Here is a 22,351-nt window from a genome sequence, read left to right as displayed (position 1 = left end):
CCAACACAAGCATAGCCCTCCCATTATCAACATCACTCTCTAGAACGGTACAGTTTGCCAAGGATGAACCTACATTAACACACCATAATCACCCAAAGCCTATACCTTCAAGTTCACTCTTGGTGTTGTACATTCTATGGGTTTGGAATGGCAGGAATTAACTATTGGAACTTCACAAAAGAAAAAAACTAGACAAAGTTACTTACCCAAACCACAAAATTAGTAAGTGAAGGAGCAGGGATTTGAAACTAAGTCTTCTGCCTCCAAATGTCATGCTCTTTTTATTGGGTCTCACTGCAAAGAGAGGAGAGCCTTGTTCAGAAAGGTGGCTTAGATAACACATTATATGTGTACTTCTTAAATCCCTGCCTGCTATTAAGCTTTCAGGTTTTCAGAAAGTATCCCATTTCAGACTATCTTGTGAGCTTCAGATCAAACAGTCCCATAAATACTTGTATAAGAGTGTTCAAACATCCTACTGTTGTTTTGATACATAACTTGGAAACATTATTAGCTCCCCCATGCCTAATCGGAACTTCCCTGAGGTCCAAGTAACATCATAGAAACGTGAAAGGAACATTTTGTTGAATTTGACAAAAGCAGTTAAAGTAAATCCTTAACAGAATCGTACCTTTTGTCTTCCACTACCAGTAACTTAAGGCTATGCCAAACTATTTTATACATAGAGATGTAAAAATTCATTTTAAGATTTGTTCAGTAGTAGGTTAAATTCTAGCATAAGTAGTGGTGGTTCCTCTTCTAAATGTAACAAGCTAACTTCAAATTTAGGGAAGGAGTTGAATCCTCCATTATTGTTTTAAACACACTAAGCCTTTGATATAATTTAAGCACATAAGAAATTAAATTTATGACAATATTTTAAAATGCAAAGGAAATACATAATTATTTAAAAATTTACAAATGAATAGAAATTGAAAATATATCACGTGAAAGTCTCCTATAATCCCACCGAGAGAATTACTGTGAACAATTTAGTGGATAATTTTGTAAAATTTTCAATGTATATACTTATAACTTTATATTGTATAAATATATACTTTCTTATTTTACAAAAACGGGATCACAATAATGTTGTGTAACTCGCTTTTTTCACTTAACATTACATATTGGACATCTAATTCAATACATGAAGATTAATTCTTTGTAGCTTTTCCTCAAATTCACCTTCTCATGCAGGTCTTCCCTAACTACACTCATTACTTATCCCCTCCTTCCCGTTTTTTCTCAATAGCACTTAACACCTTCTGAAATAGGTTGGCAAGCATTTCCTGTAAAGGGCCAGATAATAAAAATTTAGGCTTTGTGGGCCTTAAGGTCTCTGCTGTAACTAGTCAATTCTGTTATTGGTATGAAAAAGCAGCCATAGACAATATGTAAACAAATGGGCATGGCTGAGTTCCAATAAAACTCTATTTACAAAAATAAGATGCATGCCAGATTTGGTCTGCGGACCACAGTTTGCCAACCACTGTTCTAAAACACTACATAGGGGCCACCCCGGTGGCACAGTGGTTAACTCTGTATCTTCTGCTTCGGTGGCCTGGGGTTCACCGGTTTGGATCCTGGGTGCAGACATGGCTTGGCTCATCAAGCCATGCTGTGGCAGGCATCCCACATATAAAAAGTGAAGGGAGATGGGCATGGATCTTAGCTCAAGGCCAGTCTTTCTCAGCAAAAAGCGGAGGATTGGCAGCAGATGTTAGCTGAGGGCTGATCTTCCTCAAAAAAATAAAATTTATAACACTATTTAATTTACTTATTTTGCTTATTGTCTGTTATGGGTTGAATTGTGTCCCTCTAAAAACATATATTGAAGTCCCACCCCCCAGTACCTCAAAATGTGACCCTGTTTGGCTGTTGTATATGTAATTAGTTAAGATGTTATACTGGAGTAGTAATACAATATGTATGACTGGTGTCATTATAAGAAGAGACGCATCTGAAGAACGCCATGTGACAACAGAGGCAGAGACTGGAGTGATGCAGCTGTAAGCTAAGGAATGCCAAGGACTGACAGCCACCACCAGAAGCTATGAAGAGGCAATGAAGAATTCTCCCCAGAATCTCGGAAGGACCTCTGGCCTCTAGAACCTTGAAAGAATAAATTTCTGTTGTTTCAAGCCGCCTAGTTTGCGGTACTTTGTTACAGTAGCCCTAGGAAACGAATACATTGTCTGTGGCCCCAAAATACAATGTAAGCAAATGAGGCAGGAAATTTTGTCTGTTTTGTTCCCTGTTATATTCCTAGCATCTAGAATCATACCCAGCATAATAAGTACTTAATATTATTTGCTGGATGAATACACTGACTCCCTTGCTGCGAGCAGGTGCATAATATATTTATTAGTGTATAAATACTCTATAATTTAACCAGTCCCAAGTCTTTGCATGGACATAAGCTTTCAATTCTCTTGGGAAAATACCTAGGAGTAGAATAACTCAGTCATATGGTAGGTGTACGTTTAGCCACATCCTCTTTTGGTAATGCGTCTCTTCAAATATTTTGCTCACTTTTTAACTTGGTTTGTTGCTTTCTCATTATTATGTTTTGAAAGTTTTAAAAACATATTCTGGATATAAGGTATTTATTAGAAAATTGGTATGTACACATCTTCTTCCAACCTGTGTCTTGTCTTTTCATTCTCTTAACGGTGTTTTTAAAGAGCACAAGTTTTCATTTTAATCAAGTCCAATTTATCAATTAGCGCTTTTGGTGCTGTATCTAAGAAATCTTTGCCTAACCCAAAGTCTCAAAGGTTTTCTCCTATATTTTCTAGCTAAAAGCTTTAGTTTTAGGGGCTGGCCCCGTGGCCGAGCAGTTAAGTTTGCGCGCTCCACTGCAGGCGGCCCAGTGTTTTGTTGGTTCGAATCCTGGGCGCGGACATGGCACTGCTCATCAAACCACGCTGAGGCAGCATCCCACATGCCACAACTAGAAGGACTCACAATGAAGAATATACAACTATGTACTGGGGGTTTGGGGGAGAAACAGGAAAAAAATAAAATCTTAAAAAAAAAAAAAAGCTTTAGTTTTAGGTTTTACATTTAGGTCTCTGAACTATTTTAAGTTAACTTGTATATATGTTATGAAGTAGAGATTCAAGTTCATTTTGTTACGTGTGGATAACCAATTGTTTCAGAACTATTTGTTGAAAAACTATCCTTTCTCAAGTGAATTGCCTTTACACTTTTGTCAAAAATCAGTTGTCCATATATGCATGGGTCTATTAATGTACTCTCTACTCCAGGGGTGGGCAAACTTTTAAAGGGCCAGAAAGTAAATATTTTAGGTTTTGTAGGCTATAGGGTCTCTTGGAACTATTTAATCTGCTATTGTCACACAAAAGCAGCCACAGATAGTACATAAACAAAGCGGTGTGGATGTAGTCTAACAATATTTACCTGTGGGCTGTAACTTCCCAACTCCTGGTCTATTCTGTTCCATTGACCTATGTGCTTATCTTTATGCTACTAGTATACTGTCTTGGTGACTGTAGCTTTATAAGTCATCAATGTAGCTTTATAAGAAATTAATGTTCTGTGTGTACTTAAAAAGCACAGCTGTTGCTGGGTGGAGTGTTACATAAATGTCTATCAGGCCAATTTGGTTGATACTGTTGTTCAAATCTTCTACATTCTTAGTAATTTTCTGTCTACTCCCTCTATCAATTATTGAAAAAGAGGTAGTGAGATCCCCAAATATAAGTGTGGCTTTATTTATTTCTCCTTGCAGTTCTCAGTTTTTGCCCCATGTATTTTGAAGCTATGTTATTAGGCACATAATTATTAGTTCCTCTTGATGAACTGACTTTTATTATTGTGCAATAATGTTCTTCACCCTCAGTAACATTCTTTGCTCTGAAATCTACTTTGAAATCATTATAGCCAATCCAATTTTCTTTTCATTAGTGTTATCATGGTATATCTTTTCCCATCCTTTTAGGTTTAACCTGCTTGTTTCTTCATATTTAAAGAGTATTGTTTTTGGTGGGTGGCAGATAGTTGTATCTAATCTGACAATTTCTGCTTTCCAATTGGGTATTTAATTTACTTACATTTAATATTACTGACACAGGTAGGTTTAAAGCTATCATCTTCATATTTGTTTTCTACTTAGTTTTTTGTTTCCCTTGTCTTCTTTTTCTCTTTATTTTTAACTAAATATTTTTTATGATTTCCATTTTGTCTTCCTGTTGGCTTATAAACTATAGTTCTTTGTTTTGTTATCTTTGTGGTTGCTTTAAGGTTTACAGTATACATCTTTAACTTATCACAGTCTATCTTCAAGTGATATTATACCACTTCATGCATAGTAAAGTATACATGCATACCTCAAAGATATTGTGGGTTTGGTTCCAGACCACCACAATGAAGCAAATATTGCAATAAAGGAAGTCACACAAATTTTATGATTCCTAGGGCATATAAAAATTACATTTACACTATAGTCTACACTGTAGTCTATTAAATGACTAACAGCATTATGTCTAAAAAAAGTACACACCTTAATTAAAAAATACTTAACTGCTAAAAAATACTAACCATCACCTGAGCCTTCAGTAAGTCGTAATCTTTTTGCTATTGGAGGGTCTTGTCTCGATGCCAATGGCTGCTGACTGATCAGGGTGATGGTTGCTGAAGGTTAGGGTGGCTGTAGCAATTTCTTAAAATAGACAACAATGAACTCTGCTGCACTGATTTATTCTTCCTTTCATGAACAATTTCTCCATAGCATATGATGGTATTTGATAGCATTTTACCCACAGTAGAAATTCTTTCAAAATTGGAGTCAATTCTCTCAAAGTCTACCACTGCTTTATCAACTAAGTTTATGTTATATTCTAAATCCTTGTTGTGATTTCAATTATCTTCACAGCATCTTCACCAGAAGTAGATTCCATCTCAAGAACCATTTCCTTTGCTCATCCAGAGAAAGTAAGTCCTCATTCATTAAGGTTTTATCATGAAACTGCAGCAATTCAGTCACATCTTCAGGCTCCACTTCCAATTGTATTCTCTTGCTATTTCTACCACATCTGCAGTTACTTCCTCCATTGAAGTCTTGAAACCCTCAAAATCATCCATGAGGGTTGAAATCAACTTCTTCCAAACTCCTGTTAATGATGGTATTTTGACCTCTTCCCATGAATCACTAATGTTCTTAACGGCATCTAGAATGGTGAATCCTTTCCAGAATGTTTTCAATTTACTTTGCCCAGATCCATCAGAGGAATCACTATCTATGAAAGCTATAGCATTACGAAATGTATCTCTTAAACAATAAGACCTGAAAGTTGAAATTACTCCTTGATCCACAGGCTGCAGAATGGATGTTGCGTTAGCAGGCATGAAAACATTAATCTCATTATACATCTCCATTAGAGCCCCTGGGTGACCAGATGCATTATCAATGAGCAGTAATATTTTGGAAGGAATCAGTTTTTCTGAACAGTACATCTCAACAGTGGGCTCAAAATATTCAGTAAACCATGCTGTCATCCAGGCTTTGTTGTTCCAATTATAGAGCAGAGGCAGAATAAATTTAGCATCATTCTTAAGGGCCCTAGGATTTTCAGAATGGTAAATGAGCACTGGCTTCAACTTAAAGTTACCAGCAGCACTAGCCCCTAACAAGAGAGTCAGCCTGTCCTTTGAAGCTTGGAAGCCAGGCACTGACTTCTCTTCCCTAGCTATAAAAGTCCTAGATGGCATCTTCTTCCAATATAAGGCTGTTTTGTCTACACTGAAAATCTGTTTTCTAGTATAGCCACCTTCATTAACTATTTTAGCTAGATCTTCTGCATAACATCCTGCAGCTCCTACATCAGCACTTGTGGCTTTACCTTGTACTTTTATGTTATGGAGACAGCTTCTTTCCTTAAACCTCATAAACCAACCTCTGCTACCTTCAAACTTTTCTTCTGCAGCTTCCTCACCTCTCTCAGCCTTCATAGAATTGAAGGGATTAGGGTCTTGCTCTGGATTTGCTCTGGATTAGGCTTTGGTTTACGGAAATGTTGTGGCTGGTTTGATCTTCTATCCAGACTGCTAAAATGTTCTCCCTATCAGCAATAAGACTGTTTTTCTTTCTTATCATTTATGTATTCACTGGAGTAGCACTTTTAATTTCCTTCAAGAACTTTTCCCTGGCATTCACAACTTGGCTAACTGTTTGGCACAAGAGGCCTAGCTTTCAGCCTGTCTTGGCTTTTGACACATCTTCCTCACTAAGCTTAATCATTTCTAGCTTTTGATTTAAAGTGAGAGATGGGTGACTATTCCTTTCACTTGAATACTTAGATGACACTGTAGGGTTATTAACTGGCCTACTTTCAATATTGTTGGGTCTCAGGGAATAGGGAAGCCCAAGGAAAGGAAGAGAGATGGGGGAATGGCGGATAGGTAGAGGAGTCAGAACGCACACAACATTTTATCAACTAAGTTTGTCTTCTTCTATGGGCGCTGTTTGTGGCACCCCAGAACAATTATAACAGTAACATCAACAAACACTGATTACAGATCACCATAACAAATATAATAATGAAAAAGCTGGAAATACTGCGAGAATTACCAAAATGTGACACAGAGACACAAAGTGAGCAAACGCTGTTGGAAAAATGGCATCAATAGACTTGCTTGACACAGGGTTGCCACAACCATTCAATTTGTAAAAAATGCAGTATCTGCCAAATGCAATATAGGTAAGCCCAATAAAGTGAGGTATACCTATACGAGAGTATGCATCCAATTCTCCCCTCTTGACCTTTGTGCTATTTTTGAAATACAACTTAATTTTACATATGTTATAAACTTCACATGCACTTCACAAATGTTATAAACTATATTGTCATTATTTTCGTTTAAAGAGTCACTTATTTTGACTTAAATAATATGAAAATCTGTATATTTACTGATGTAGTTACCATTTCCAGAGTTTTTCATTCCTTTACATAGACCCATGTTTCCATCTGATATTTTCCTTCTGCCTGAAGGACTCCTTTAGCTTTTTCTGTGTGTGAGTCTGCTGGTGATAAATTGTTTTTGTATATCTAAAAAACTTTATCATTTTCACAGATATTTTCAACTGAGTATAGATTCTTGATTGATAGTTTTTTTCTTTCAGTACTTTAAAAATGTAGCTCCACTAACTTCTTACTTGCCTTGTTTTCTAATGAGAAATTTATCCTTATCTTTGTTCTTTTGTATAAAATGTCTCTTTTTTTCCCTCTGGATGTGTTTAAGTTTTTTACAGCTAGTTTCATTATTACTTTTGAGCAATCTGATTGTGAGCCACCTCAGTGTAGTTTTCATCTTGTTTCTTGTGCTTAGAGTTTGTTGAACTTCTTAGATCTGCTGATTTACAGTTTTTATCAAATCCAGAAAAATTCTGGCCTTTATTTCTTTAAATATATTTCTGTCTCTGCCACTCCTTCTCCCACCCTTGAGAACTCCAATAACCATGTATATCAGGACGCCTGCAGTACTCCCACAGCTCACTGATGCTCAGTTCATTTTTTTTTCTTTTCTTCTCTGTGTTTTGTTTATGATAAAACTGCTGGTCTTTAAGGTTACTGATCTTTTCCTCTGCAATGTTTAATCTGCCATTAATCCTAACTAGCGTATTTTCATCTCATACATTGTATTTTTCATCTCTAGAATTTCAGTTTGGTTCTTTTTCATATATTCTATAACTCTACTCAACTTTTTGAACATAGAATACAGTTATAACAATTGTTTTAATTAATGTCTTTGGTGATTCTAACATCAGCTCTGTGCTAGATTTGATTGATTGATTTTTCCCCTTATACATTGTATTTTCATGGTTCTTTGCATGTCTGGTAATTTTTGATTGGATGTCAGACATTGTGAATTTTACCTTGTTGGGCATCAGATATTTTTGTATTCCTATAAATACTCTCAAACTTTGTCCTAGGACACAGTTCACTGGAAACAGGCTGATTCTTTCAGGTCTTGATTTTAAGATACACTGGGTGGGACTGGAGAAGTGATTATTCTAGGGCTAATTACTCCCTGCTACTGAGATAAGACCCTTTTGTGTACTCTATCCAATGTTCATGAATCAAGATGGTCTCCAATCTGGTTGGTGAAGACCCGCACCATTCCTGACCCTATGGAAACACCAAGCACAGTTATCTCTAATCCTTTCAGGAGGTTCTTTCCCTGGCCTTCAGTAGTTTCTTCACACATATGCACTGGTCAGTACTCAGCTGAATAGTTGAAGGGGACCTCTGAATCTTTCAAGAGTTCTCTTGTTTCAAGAACTGCAAGAGTTCTTCAGTATCCTGTTCTGTGAACTCCAGACTTTGGTGTCCCTAGCCATCCCTTCGACTCAAAGAGTGTCCACTGAGCTTAGCCTGGATTTCCCCTACCTGTGCCATGGTCTGAAAACTCTTTCAAGGTAGTAGGCTAGTGCAATTACAGGGTTCACATTATTTGTTTCCCATCTCTCAAGATCCATTTCCTTTTATCATCCAGTGTCCAGTGTCTTGATTATCATTGTTTCATGTATTTTTCTGTTTTATGGTTGTTTTAGACAGGAGAGTAAATCTTATCTTTGTTACACCTTTTGGCCAGAAGTGCAAGTTGCATAGTCATATGAATATCAAATCAAAAAAGGATTACACAATGAAAACTACTGTCAAACTATTTGAATATTGGTGTGAAAAAGCCTAATTAAAGTATTTGCAAATTTATTCTTGCAATGTATTTGAAAACCAAACTAAACCATAAATAATAACAAGTATTTAGCCTAAAAATACAAGTATGGTTCAACATAAAAGATATCAATGTTACCCACTATATTTATTAATAAAGAAGAAAACTACACAATCATTCCAATAGACACTTGAAAAGCATCTGATAATACTCAACAACTGTTCACTTAAAACTTAAAAACAACAAAGTGTCAGAAACTAAGACTGAAAGAGACCATTCCTATCTTGATGAAGTATAACAAACACAAAAGGATGGACTCTGGAATCAGACTGCCTGTGTTCAAATCCCAACTCCTCTATTTTTTGTAAAACATCTTAGGCAAGTTATTTCATATCCTTTGCTTTCATTTTCCTTATCTGTAAAAATGAGGATAACACCATCGCTTACCCACATACCACCTAGGACTTTTGTGAAGATTACATAAGTCAATACACATAAATTATTTAGAATCTGTCTGGCTCATAGTATGTACTTAATAAATTTAAAAAGCTGTTATTATCAGTGCAGTTCTTGTTGTTGCTGCCACAGTACTTTATCAGAAACCTATAATTAACATCATATTTAAAAATAAAAATTAGAAGCATTCCTATTAAAGTCAGGATTCAAAGAAGATGCCTGGAGTCATCACTTATTCAACACTGTTCTAGAGGGCTTAACCAAGAATATAATAAATAAATAAAATATAAACATGAAAAAAGAAAAACTTATAGATGATATGATCACTTATCAAGAAAAAGAATGAGAATCAAATGACAAACTATTTGGACTATTGAAAGTTTAACATAATAGTTGAACAAAAGATCACAAAAAAATATGGCTGTCCTATAGTAACAACTAATTAGAAAATGTAATAGAAAAAATCCTATTCACAATAACATCAAAAACTATAATATATCTAGGAAAAGATCGACTCAGAACTACAAAAGAACTTTATGGAGAAAACTATAAAACCTTACTAAAAGGTTCATTAGTAAGATCTAAATATTACGGGATGAAAAAAATATATATATAGTAGAGACATCATTTCTTCACAAATTAACATATTAATGCAATATAATTTTAACCCAAATTGCAAAGTGGTTTATTATCATACTTTACAAACCAATTTAAAATTTCACATAAAATATTAGAGAATAGCCAAAAGCCAATTTTCAAAAAGAATAAACAGAGTACTTGCTGTACCATCTATTAATACATACTATAAAGTTACAGTAATTAAAACATGGCATTGGGAGGCCCGCCCTGTGGCACAGCGGTTAAGTTCACATGTTCCGCTTCGGCGGCCCAGGGTTCGCTGGTTCAGATCCCGGGTGTAGACATGGCACTGCTCAGCAAGCCATGCTGTGGCAGGCGTCCCACATATAAAGTAGAGGAAGATGGGCATGGGTGTTAGCTCAGGGCCAGTCTTCCTCAGCAAAAAGAGGAGTACAGGCAGCAGCTGTTAGCTCAGGGCTAATCTTCCTCAAAAAACAAAAATAAAAAAAAACCCCAAACATGGAATTGGCATAGTAATAGACAATTAAATCAATGGCACAAAACAAAAAGTCCAGAAACAGACGCAAGGATATATTAGAATTTAATATATGTGATTTTAAAAAAAGTATCTCATATCACTAGGAAAATAAAGGACTATTCAACAAATAGTACTGGAACAACTGGCTCCACAAGCAAAAAAATAAAGAGCCCTACTTCATCAGATGCATATACTCCAGACTGATTAAGGACCTAAATGCAAAAGTAAAATTTTAAGAGTATTGGAAGAAAATACAGAGTATGCTTATGACCTTAGAGTTACAGAAGGCCTTTTACAAATTATCACTGACTGTTTTAGACATACGAAAAGTTTAAAGACTACTTCTTTAATGACCATCCGTGTTCTCACCGGAGCTTAAGAAATAAAACATTACAAACATAGTTGAAGCCAAATAAACAGTTCCTGCACTTCAGAAGTTCAAAGTTTAGAGAGGTAGAACATACACAGAGTACTAGAGGAACACACAGAATACCCAATTCAGAGAGGAACCAGAAGAGCCCAGCTATGAAATTAAGAGTAAAGGCTTTCTAGACAAAGAAAACAGAATACATATGAGCTATACAGCATCTTTGATTCTAACTGTCAAATGAAGATTACCAACAGCAAAATCCCAGCGCACACCAGTCTACAAACCAGAGCAGTGCTATCTGAAACACAGCTCTGAGGAGTTTACTCTGTGTTAGGGGCTGGGGGTAGTGAATACACACAACAGAACATCCAAACAAAAACAGACTGTACGGAAGACAGATATGAAATGCACTACTCAGAAGTAATGAGATGAAACCGATCTATTTTAGGGCAAAGCATGAAACTGATTAGTTTGAGTAAAGAAAAAATAAAAATTTAGAGGCAGAATATTCAAATTTTAACAGGGCAAGGGATTTATCGTGCTGAAAGAAATGAAGCTCCTGCTCTGGATATGTACACATGCAGCTTTAAAACAATAATCTCTATTATAGCCACATTTCCATAGATGTAGATCTCCTATTCATGACTAAATAGCTAACTCATTTCTCATTAAATCTCACTAAGATATACTAGATAGACACAGAATAAAAAAAGAAACTGTAGCTATTGTGACAATATTATAAGTGTTTCTGAAGCATTTTACATTATTGACCATCTCTGCTTCTTGAATTTCTCCTATCTCCTGGTTTCTATGTAATCATATCAAGTGGTTGAATTCTTTGCTTTATCTACTTTACTATCTCCTTTACTGAATTCTCTGCTAGGTTTTACCTCCTGACTATGAACGTACCCCAAAGTATCTGGCATCTACTATTCTTTTAAAATACTAACATCTTGAAAACATATGACTTCAACTATTACCTTCAAACAAAATAATTTCAAGAATTCTGGCTGGGACCTTTCTTTTAACTCCAGTTACATATCTTAGAAATTCTGCCTCTGACTCAAATAAATTTAACAGGTCTAAAAACCACACACACACACATACACAGGGTCACGCACACTATGTACATAAATGCACACGTTTTTTTCAATCACAGTACTTATCTTTTTCCCTCATCTAAAAATACTCACCCTTCTTGAATTGCCTAAGTCAATAGGGTCCATCGTTGTCTCTTACCTGTCTATTACATTAAGCTTTTCTCAGTTACAAATCTTATGCAGTCTTCTTTCATAATGTCTTTCCCATTTGTCTCCTCTTTTCTACCTAATTTAGGCATTGATCACCTCATTACTTATAACTGCCTTCCTGCTTCCAGTCTCTATCCTCCTTCCAAATCAGTCTGAACGTTATTGGTGGATGAATCTCTCTAAGACACTACTTTAAACTTGTCACTGTTTTTCTCAAAAGCTTTTTAAAGGGAGAATAATAATGCCAAGTATTTTAGCTATTTAAGAACCTAAAAATTTGGCTTCAGTGTGCCTGTCCAATCTATCTTCTCCAATACTTAAAGTCCATTCTAAAAAACACCCCTCTACTCAGACTTTTCCCCCAAGCTACTCCACCACTATACTTCTAGAGAATAGCAAGCAATCTGGTTTCCACTCTAATCATGCTGAAATTATTTTTGTAGTTTCCCAAATGCAAAGCAAATATTTAAGCTCTTCATTTTACTTGACCTCACCATGCCATTCACAATTTGATCTTACCTTTTGTTCCCTTACTAGCCACCCCTATGGACTCCAAGCTCAAGTCACAGCAAATGACTAGACTTTCTCTAACACACTTATTTCAGAGTCTGTGCTTCTCCATATGCTATTCCCTGCCTCTAGAATGTCTTTTCCTGGATTCTGCTTTACACTGTTTATAACTCAGATGGAAACATCATCTCTTCTGTGGAATTTCCCAACTCTCGCAAACATCTTTGCTCCCAATGCACTTGTATATAGTTCCCTAATAGGATTCATACCACTGTACTGTAATTGTTTATGTCTTGATATCCTCAGAATCCAACAGTCATGTTCAACATAACGACATTTCGGTCAACAACGGACTGCATATATGATGGTGGTCCCACAAGATTAGTACCGTATAGCCTGTGTAGTAGGCTATACCATCTAGATTTGTGTAAGTACATTCTATGATGTTCGCACAATGATGAAATCGCCTAAGGACATATTTATTAAACCATATCCCTGTCGCTGAGGCACAATTAAGAGTGGGTTTTAAAAGACCCACTGGTATGGCCATATTATTCCAGTTACTGTCACTCAAGTATACTATACGAAGAGGCAGTATACGTATCATGGTTAAGAGCTTAGATTCTGAGGCCAGGCTGTCTAGATATGAATTTTGGATCTACCACTTATGAGTTGTGTGGCACTGGGAAAATTAATTAACCTCTCTGTGCCTTGGTTTCCCTCTTTGTAAAAGGAGGATAATAAGATCTATTTTGTAATGTTATGAGGATCAAATGAGTTACTACAGGGAAAATGTATTAATGTATTTTACACCAGTCAGAGTAGTGACTGGCATAAAATAAGCATTACATATGTATTGGCTATTATAATTAACATACCTTGGTTATTTCCTACCCTTTCCACATAGACCTCTATTCGGAATGGGCTCCGTTCATTTTTCCCTTTACCCAGTCTTACCCAGGTTTCAAGGCTGATTTCTGGTAAATCCTTTGATCATTCCAACCCTTAAACGATCACTCCCTAATTTAAGTATCTATAGCATTTTCTCTATCATTCTGCATTTAATTAAGACTGCCTTGCATCCTTGTAATTTTTCACGTAACATTTGTCAACCCAATTTCTGTAAACCCTTTGTAGGTCCTGATGACATCTCGCGCATCTTTGTGAGTTCCTACAGCCAGCAGTAAGTGCTTAGTATCTGTTGTGTAAAGTAATAAAGCTCAGCAGAAACATCAGCTTGATCATACTGCCTTTGCAATCAAAGAAATGGAGAAGACTGTGAGAACATTCCATGCTTCTTGGAGCCAAGATGCAAATGTATCAGGGCCAGGGAATTCTCGCACTAAAATGAAAAGCTCTGAAATAGCTTCTGGGGGGGAAAAACCTTCCCTGTAGAGTAGTTATGGGGAGTCCTTTCGTTCCCAAACCACTCTGTAATAGTGTATCCTCTATGACAAATGTGTCAGCAGGACAAAACGATTGAGAGGACAGGATTTGGAATTACGCAGATGAAGGTTTCACAGGGACCCTTTGCCTCAGTTTCCTTCTCTCAAAGGTGGGTATTGTTATTTTAACACCTACTTTACAGGTATATACAATCACATTCACCCTAACATTTAACTGAAGCACAAATTCTCCTGGGAAAAATTTTAAAGAAACTGAAAACACTGCAATTCATAAATAAAAATGAGGACACTGAACACATTTTTCAGAAGAAAACATATTAAATTAGCTGGCAGCAGTAGTTATAATATTCCAAATCACCTATGAGAAAATTAAACACCTACAGTATTGTCAATTACACAGATTTGAGAAGGGGGAAAAATTCCACTACAAAAATTATCCTCTTTTTCTGACATTTTCTCCATCCTGTAATTTTTTTCTTTCACTTGTGATTAAAAACAAGTATTCAAAATTATCCCAGAAGAGAAATATTTGCAAAGCACAATTTAACTTTATACGAAGTTGGTTCTATAAATGTAGTATTCCAATTTAGAACCCAAATATACTTCCAAACAGGAATTAACAAGAACTTAAGAAATAAAGATAATGGCGAACAGCTCATATGATGATCTGAGTCAGTAATTTCAAATTAAGAGTTGTTCCAACTTGACGCTGGCAGTCATACAGTCTAAAGGGTTTGTTTACAGCACTGACTAAACCAAACACTCCAATCTTTTAGAAGATTCCTCCTGGCACTCCAACAATTAATTATTTTGAAGCAGTATAATTGCTGAAATGCCCAATACTACACAAATTAAACCGAAATGGATTTCCTCCTGAAGGAAAAAAGAACAAAAGCGACAAGTCTTATTTTGAACCGTGATATTTTTTCAGTTTGGGGTTATGAATAAAATGCTGTCCGTCTACCAAAAAACAGAACTTTGCTGCTTGGCATAACCTTTAAGCTTGGGGGAGGGGGTGAAGTTCTAAAGACCTGGATTGGGAGCCTTTAGGATACAGCGGTCTGCGGGATTCATTAGGACCGGCACACAATAAAAGATCAAAAGAAGGAAACAGACGTTAGTTAAGAACGTTAATAAGTACGGTGAACTTTCGGCAATGTTGAAACGTTACAATTTAAGGATGAAAAGATGGCTTTGGGAAAAGGAAATTAACCTTCGGGGAGAAAATGAAGAGTCCAGCGCGGGGCTAGTGGAATTTAAGGGGAGACGGAAAGAAGATTGTGGAAAAAGCAGGGATTTGGTAACCAAAAAGGAGTATGATCCAGAAGGTAGTCTTGGGGCGGGGGCGTGTGTGCGTGTGTGCGTGGTGTGTTGGAGGTAAGGTTTGTACCTAAGGTCGAGAAACGAGGTGACAAAGTTGGGGAAATCAAATTCGGAGGTGTGGGAACCGGGAGAGGAAGGAATGCGGGAATTTCCAGGCTGGGGCGAATAAGCCCGGGCCGTGCGCGGTGTCGGGGCGCCCCTCTCCCGGGAACGGGGGCCCCCGCGAGGGCCCCCAGTTCCCGGCCGGTCGGCCCCGACCGAGCCCTTACCCTTCCGCTACATGGCCCTCCGCCCCAGCCCGGCCCCTCCTCACCTCAGGCCGCGGCGCCTCGCTCCTCCACGTCTCCACAGCGCACGTCCCCCTCAGCGCCAGGCCGGGCTGGGCCCGTAGGCCGGCCGGCCGCGGCCCCCAGCTCAGCGGCGCCCGAGCGTTCTCCTCGCGGCTCCGCGGGCCTCTCGGTTCTTCGCCCCGGCTCGGGCTGGCTCCAGGCTCCTTCCCGCAGACGCGGCACGCAAGCCTCCTCCCACCGCGGGGCGATCTGCCCCCCTGAGCCCGCCCCGCGACGCCCTCGGCGCGCCCCGCCCACGGGCTTGGGGCCTGCACGCCCATTGGCCCCCGCGAGACCCGGCACGCCCGGGCATTGGCCCAGCGGCCACCCGTCGGCGAGGGGGCGGGACTCTAGGCGGCTGCGATTCCCGTAACGCGGCTCCCGGCGTCCCGGATTCCGGCGGCAGCGCCCGCGTCGCCTCTCCCAGACGAGATCGAAGGGTTCCCCCCACCTCCTCTGTGCGGGCGGAAGGAGCGGAATGTTCCATTTTCCCGTGGAATAACGGGGTCGTGAACTGAAGGTCGGGTTCTGCCCGCGCCGGCCGCCCTGCCTTCTCGCCGCGGCTCCTTCGGCCTCTCTTGGCGACCTTCCGCGAGGGACTCAGAGCCGCGAGGGACCGCCGGGCACCCCTGGGGACAGAGGAGGCGTGGGACCTCCTCGGGAAGAGTGAAGGGCTCGGTGGTCGTGACTCCACAGGAGATCACCGCAGATTGTGGCAGTGGAGGCTTCGGTCCAAGTCTTATGTAAACGGACCTTACTTAATACTATATATATTTTTAAGTTAGTAAATGAATTTGGGTGTGATTTATCAGTGAACCCCAGAGCTGGTGACGCGCCAAGAAACTAGTTTTTCTTTGCGGGTTGTACCTTCCAATCTGTGATAAAAATACCGAGTAAAAACCAATTTCATTACATTCTCCTACCCCAGCCTGTAAAAGGGCCCTTCAGGCTCACTTTGATGTATTTTTTTCCCCAAAACAAGATGAGAAGCTTAAAAGATAAGCGGTGTGTGTGTGTGTGTGTGTGTGTGTGTATAAAGAAGCACATCCGAGGCCGGGGCCTTTTGTGGAAGAATGGCAGGCTATAGGAGGAGAATAATGATTTAATGGACTCGAACAAATTATACCCATAAATTAACAGACAATTATAAGGTTCTTCATTATATTGAGGATTCAGATAGAGTAAAACATAGACCAAATTATGATGTCTTAGTTGTTGACCAGATAATTCTTAAAAGACACGGAAAAGTGGGCCTGCTATGTGTCATGCTAAAGAAGTCCCAGGCAAGCTTGGGGATGGTGCTGCAGGGGAGACAAGGCTCCGTTGCATTCAGCTCTTGCTGCTCCCTGTCATCCTATATCTAACCTACAGAGTGTGACTGGATCGTGTTCTAGTTTGGCCATTTATATAGATGTTTATTTTAAAACAAACTTTGAGGGGCCGCCCAGTGGCCGAGTGGTTAAATTCACTCGCTCCAGCAGCCCCGGGTTTTGCGACTTCGCATCCTGGGTGCAGACCTAGCACTGCTCATCAAGCCATGCTGAGGCGGTGTCCCACAGAACCAGGAGGACCTACAACTAGAATAGACAACTATGTAATGGGGGGCTTGGGGGAGAAGAAGAAAGAAAAGATTGGCAACAGATGTTAGCTCAGGTGCCAATCTTAAAAACAAAAAACTTTTGAAGGATTTTGTTAAATTAAAAAATTTATTTAGATCTAGTGAACATTTATTCAGCGCAATGTATAGTGGTTGTATACTTTTTGGTTCCAAATTGCCTGAATTTGAATCCTGGTGCTACTAATGCCTCTGTCTGTGACCTTGGGCAGCAATGTACCAAGCTAATAGGATTGCTGCAAGAGTTAAATGAGTTAAAATACATGAAGTGCTTGGCACATAGGTGCTCCGTAAATGTCAGCTCTTATCATTATTGAATGCCCACTATGTCAGTGCTTCCCAAACCTTTTGCATCGCAGCATATATTGAAAATGATGCTATTTCAGTGGCACGGAGTAGACAGAGGGAATCACTCTCTCACAGCACACTAGGCTGCCTTGCACACTGGTCAGGAAAGCAAGGGACTGAATTAGCCCTTTTGTGGATATCTTTGTGTTGGCTTAGCCTGGCCCTAACCCCTAAGAAACTCACAATTTGTGGGAGTGGTTAAAGTCCTAGGCTAAAAGAATGAGTCAATATTGGAGAAAGATTTTTCAGAACAGCAAGAGCCCTTCTCCCCTCAGCTAGAATTACATGACTTTACAGATACCTCTGTAGGGTATTGGCCCTGAAATGATCACTTTCAAGTTAAGGATTTGTCATTAGAAAGCCCTGTCAAAAGGTAAAGATAAGTGAGGAAAAGTGACATACCAATCGAGAACTTTCCATTTATACCTTGGGACCATTTGAGAATTTAGATATGTCAAAAGCAGAGGGTGGGGAACTTGTACTGTGAGAGGGCAACATGAGGACGCTGAGGTTACTTGAGAGTAGGTGAACAAAGCTAGGAAAAAATGCTACAGAAGCAAGGTGATAAATGTTGAAGACAAACTTTGCCTGCCTTGCATTCTGTTTAAATCTGGCCCTGACCAGGAAGTACGTGGATAGCCATTTACTTCCTTGCCTGTGCCCAGTTGTGTTTCTGAAACTCTGTGTCAGCGTTGGAACTATCTCCATATCCTGCATCAACCTGATGACTTCAGCATCCATTATAATGACTCAATTAGCACCCTGACCTCACAATTTCTCATCCTTCTCTTTTCAAATGATCTTCATCTTCACTCTTTATCAGAAACCCACAGGTGTAACCATAGCTTGAATTAAGTCATCAGATGAAATTACTCCACCTGCAAAATTTTGGATTATGAATTTCCCTCTCTGCCCAGAGCTACCTTATCTTCTATCTCTCTCACTCCTCCCATTGAGTCTGCAGTTTGTCCTCAATATGACCTCCAATCTTTGTTCTCAGAGTTTATCAGTTATTTCCTATCTTCTCTTCTCTTCCTAAACTGTGAGAACATATTATCAACCATTTTGCTGCACTCTCACTAGTAACTTCAATTCCCTTGACCTTCAGCCGTGTTTACCTTGTCAGTGCTGTTTCCTATTTCCCTTTTCCTTAAACTACCAGCCCCACCCCAACATTTATTCTTAGTACAGAACCTTGTTTCATTATTCCCTGGAAAAACCAAGACCATCCTTTTTAAGCATCCTTAACTTTTCTCCAATTTAGGAGGTAACTATATATTTAGCCTTTTCCTCTTTTTGCATTGCCTAACAGGAAGAACGACCCATATCCTTGGAAAAGATTTCCTCTTTCTATGTTCTTGGTCCTACTCCTACCAAGTTCAATCTCCTAGTTTTATATTTTTCATGATTCACATAAAATACCTTGGAAAATTTTAAAAATTAAATACTAACTCAATGGTGAGTGGAGGACAGCTTTTCTATATATGTTGAAACCTTTGTAAAATAATAGCATTTAATTCACCAAATAGAATTAAAAGTAGTTAATTCAAATACGTCTCAAAAATGAAGCAGTTTAAACCACATCGTAATCCATTTAATAAAATAAGTTTGGGATGAAATATGAACTTAAATCGAGTTGTAACTAAATATCCAAGCTAGAAAACAGGAAAACTTCATTTCGTAGCAACAAAACTAAGCAAGATTATGACTCTATTTTGAAAATTTTACTGAAGAATAATATATATTCAAAAAATGAACATACTGTAAGAGTCTAACTTAAAAATTTTTCACGAACTGGACACAGCCACGTGACTTGCATCTAGATCAAGAAACAGAACATGACCATCTCCCAAAAGGCCCCTCCTCCTCCCTTCTAGTTATTGGAAGCCCACTGGTGACCACTGTTCTGATTTCTAACACCATAGTTTTATGGCTATTGTTTTAAAATTGAGAAGTTAGCAGAAACTTCTTAATGTTATTAGTATTTGCTTATTTTATTTCATTTTAATGAATTTAGTAGAGCAAGAGAGTTTAAAATGAAATAAGTACTAGGGGCTGGCCCCGTGGCCGAGTGGTTAAGTTCGCGCGCTCTGCTGCAGGCGGCCCAGTGTTTCATTGGTTCAAATCCTGGGCACGGACATGGCACTGCTCATCAAACCACGCTGGGGCAGCGTCCCACATGCCACAACTAGAACAACCCACAACTAGAACGACCCACAACGAAGAATATACAACTATGTACTGGGGGGCTTTGGGGAGAAAACAAACAAACAAAAATCTTTAAAAAAAAAGAAAAAAGTAAAAAAAAAAAATGAAATAAGTACTGCTTTGTATAAAGGTTAAGCACAGATGTAAATTGAACCAGAGGGAATCTAGCTTCTCATTACCCCAGACCTCAGGGAAACCCTGTGAGATGGCCCTGAGCTGGTCAATGTTCTTGCGTTACCCTCTTTCAGAGGGAGCTTGGATTCAGAGAAGGAAAGGCCAGTGCAGAAGTGTGAGCAGCAGTTAGATGTATCCTATTCCCGGATACATACATAGGGTAAGGAAATCAAGTATTGTGACTGCAGATTTGGAATGGCCCACACTAGCTTCAGAACACCATCCTGAGGAGTTTGAGCATATGTTGCTTTTGTTAACTCTGACAAAACTTGTGCAGAAGCAAGGGCTTTCCTTTGTTGACCCCTGTTTGAAAGACTGCTCTTCAGTTACAAAATAGATTCCTTGGCTCCAAGTCTGATACTTACACTAAAACCAGATAGGTGAGACAGTACCAATATGAATTTTTTAAAAATATATTTACTTTTTATTCTTGTATGGCCAAGAATTCCCAGATCCTTGCCTAGGATTTGGATAAAGACATAGTACTAGTTGTATTAAATAATGGCTAGGTAACTGTGTGTCTGTCTCCTCAAGGGAAGATGGCAGTGCCTACTGAAAAGACAAAATTAAATGAACATGCTTGTTGAGATAGCTGGAATTTTCTGAAAATTGTCCTCTCTGATTTCTCTTTAGAATTTTAGGGGTTGATCATTTTCCATGATCAACAAATAATAAATGGAGTTTAGTGTCAGAGTCAAATGAAATTGAAAACAAAGCTAATCTAGCTCATATTTCAAATTATGAGAATTATTATTTTGCTGTAAGCAGGCACGAAAGACCGACTCTTAGGGTGAACTCTGTCACCTCTCTCTTCCTGGTATTCTTTGTGTGATTTCCTTCCCATGAATGTGAAAGTATGTACTTGACTATGTTACATAAGATTATAGTGTCCATCTTGCTAGTGTCTCTGTGATGGCTTTGAAAAATCAAATTGCCATGTTGTGGCCTCTATGTTACATGAGATTGTAATGCTTGTTTTGTGAGGAGACTCTTCCTCTCTCCCTTGCTGGCTTTGATGACACGAGCCGCCATATTGTGAGCTGCCATATGGAGAGATCTATGTGTCAAGGAACAGAGGGTGGCCTCTGGCCAAAAGCTGGTAAGAAATTGAAGCCTTCAGTCTTACAACCTCAAGGAACTAAATTTGGCTAACAGAGCAGATCCTGCCCCAGTCAAACCTCAGATGAGACAGCATCCCCAGCCGAGAATTTGATTGCAGCCTGGTGAGACCCAAAGCAGACAACTCAGTCAAGCTGTGCTCAGACTCCTGACCCACAAGACCCACAAGTGAGATAATAAATGTGTGTTGTTTTAAGCTGCTAAGTTTGTATTAATTTATTATGCAGCAATAGAAAACAAATGCATACTGGGACCGGCCCCATGGCAGAGTGGTTAAGTTTGTGCCCTCTGCTTCGGTGGCCCAGGGTTTCGCCAGTTCAGATCTGGGCACAAACATGGCACTGCTTGTTGGGCCATGCTGGGGTGGGGTCCTGCATGCCACAACTGGAAGGACCCACAACTGAAAATATACAACTATGTACTGGGGGGCTTTGGGGAGAAAAAGGAAAAATAAAATCTTTGAAAAGAAAACAAAAACAAATGCACAGGCAAAAGTTGAAAGCTATTCATGTAAACATTCATAATGAATGTTATTTTTACTCATTCAAATCAAGCATTTCTTAAGTTAATAAGAAGATCTGGATCTGGAGAAGAAAATTACATCAAACAGGAGGCTGTTCTGGTGTCCTGAAGACCCAGAAATTAAGGGGTCCAATTTATTCCAATTTATTCATTTATTTATTCCATAAACATTTATTGAGCATCAACCATGTGTCAGGCACTGAGATATGGATCTAAATAGGAAACGCGTTTTTCTTGAGCACCTCAAAGTCTAATAAGAGAGAGAGGGAGAAATAACCCAGCAATTATAGCAACGTCATAATGCTATGAGGAAAGTGTTTGGAGAATATTCCAGGAGTGCTCATGCAGGAATACTTCAGAAACTGGGGGTTATAAGAACTCTGTACCTCTCTCTACTTCCAATCTCACATGCTAACCCCTGTGGTGAAGTAAAAATGGTCATAAATTCTTTGATACTCCTCTGTGGAGAGAGGAGGTCTACTTCCCCTCCTCTTGAATTTGGGTAGGCTTGAGTACTGTACTGGTGGGTAGAGTACAGAAAAAGTGACTCTATGCCAGTTTGGGGGCTAGCCTTTAAGAAGAGATTTCATCTTGGTCTCTCAAAGTCCTGAGCCACCATGTAAGAAGTCCAACTATATTGTTAGACCATATGGAGAGGGCTGGGATGACATGGAGGGGGATAGTGGCTCAGCTGCCCAGGCACCAGGCATGTGAGTAAAGCCATCTTGGAACCTCCAGACTAGATCACCTACCAGGTGAATACTACTGTGATGCCAGTCACTGCCACGCAGAGCAGAATTGCCTAGCTGAGCCCTACCCAAATTCCTGACCCACAAAATTGTGAGATATAATAAAATGTTTATTATTTTAAGTCACTAAGTTTTGTTAGAGAGCAATAAATAACCAG

The 22,351-nt window shown here is 39.0% G+C and overlaps 1 protein-coding gene across 3 annotated transcripts in view; it reads right to left on the bottom strand.

Moving 5' to 3' along the window:
• The window catches only part of IL6ST (interleukin 6 cytokine family signal transducer), a 58,841-nt gene extending 43,176 nt beyond the window's left edge, over window positions 1-15,665 (bottom strand). For 2 of the 3 annotated variants that reach the window (XM_046671081.1, XM_046671082.1), the window contains exons 1-2: window positions 15,443-15,665; window positions 207-294 (exon numbers count right to left, since the gene is read on the bottom strand). The gene's annotated coding sequence lies outside the window, so the exon portion shown is untranslated. The remainder of the gene's footprint in view (window positions 1-206; window positions 295-15,442) is intronic. The other variant, XM_046671083.1, reaches the window with a different exon arrangement.
• Window positions 15,666-22,351: the final 6,686 nt, after the last annotated feature.

This window comes from Equus quagga, chromosome 9 (assembly GCF_021613505.1).
Source record: "Equus quagga isolate Etosha38 chromosome 9, UCLA_HA_Equagga_1.0, whole genome shotgun sequence".
NCBI classification, from domain to species: domain Eukaryota; kingdom Metazoa; phylum Chordata; class Mammalia; order Perissodactyla; family Equidae; genus Equus; species Equus quagga.
The sequence above is the reverse complement of the archived record's forward strand: the minus strand, read 5'-3'. Positions and strand labels throughout refer to the sequence as shown.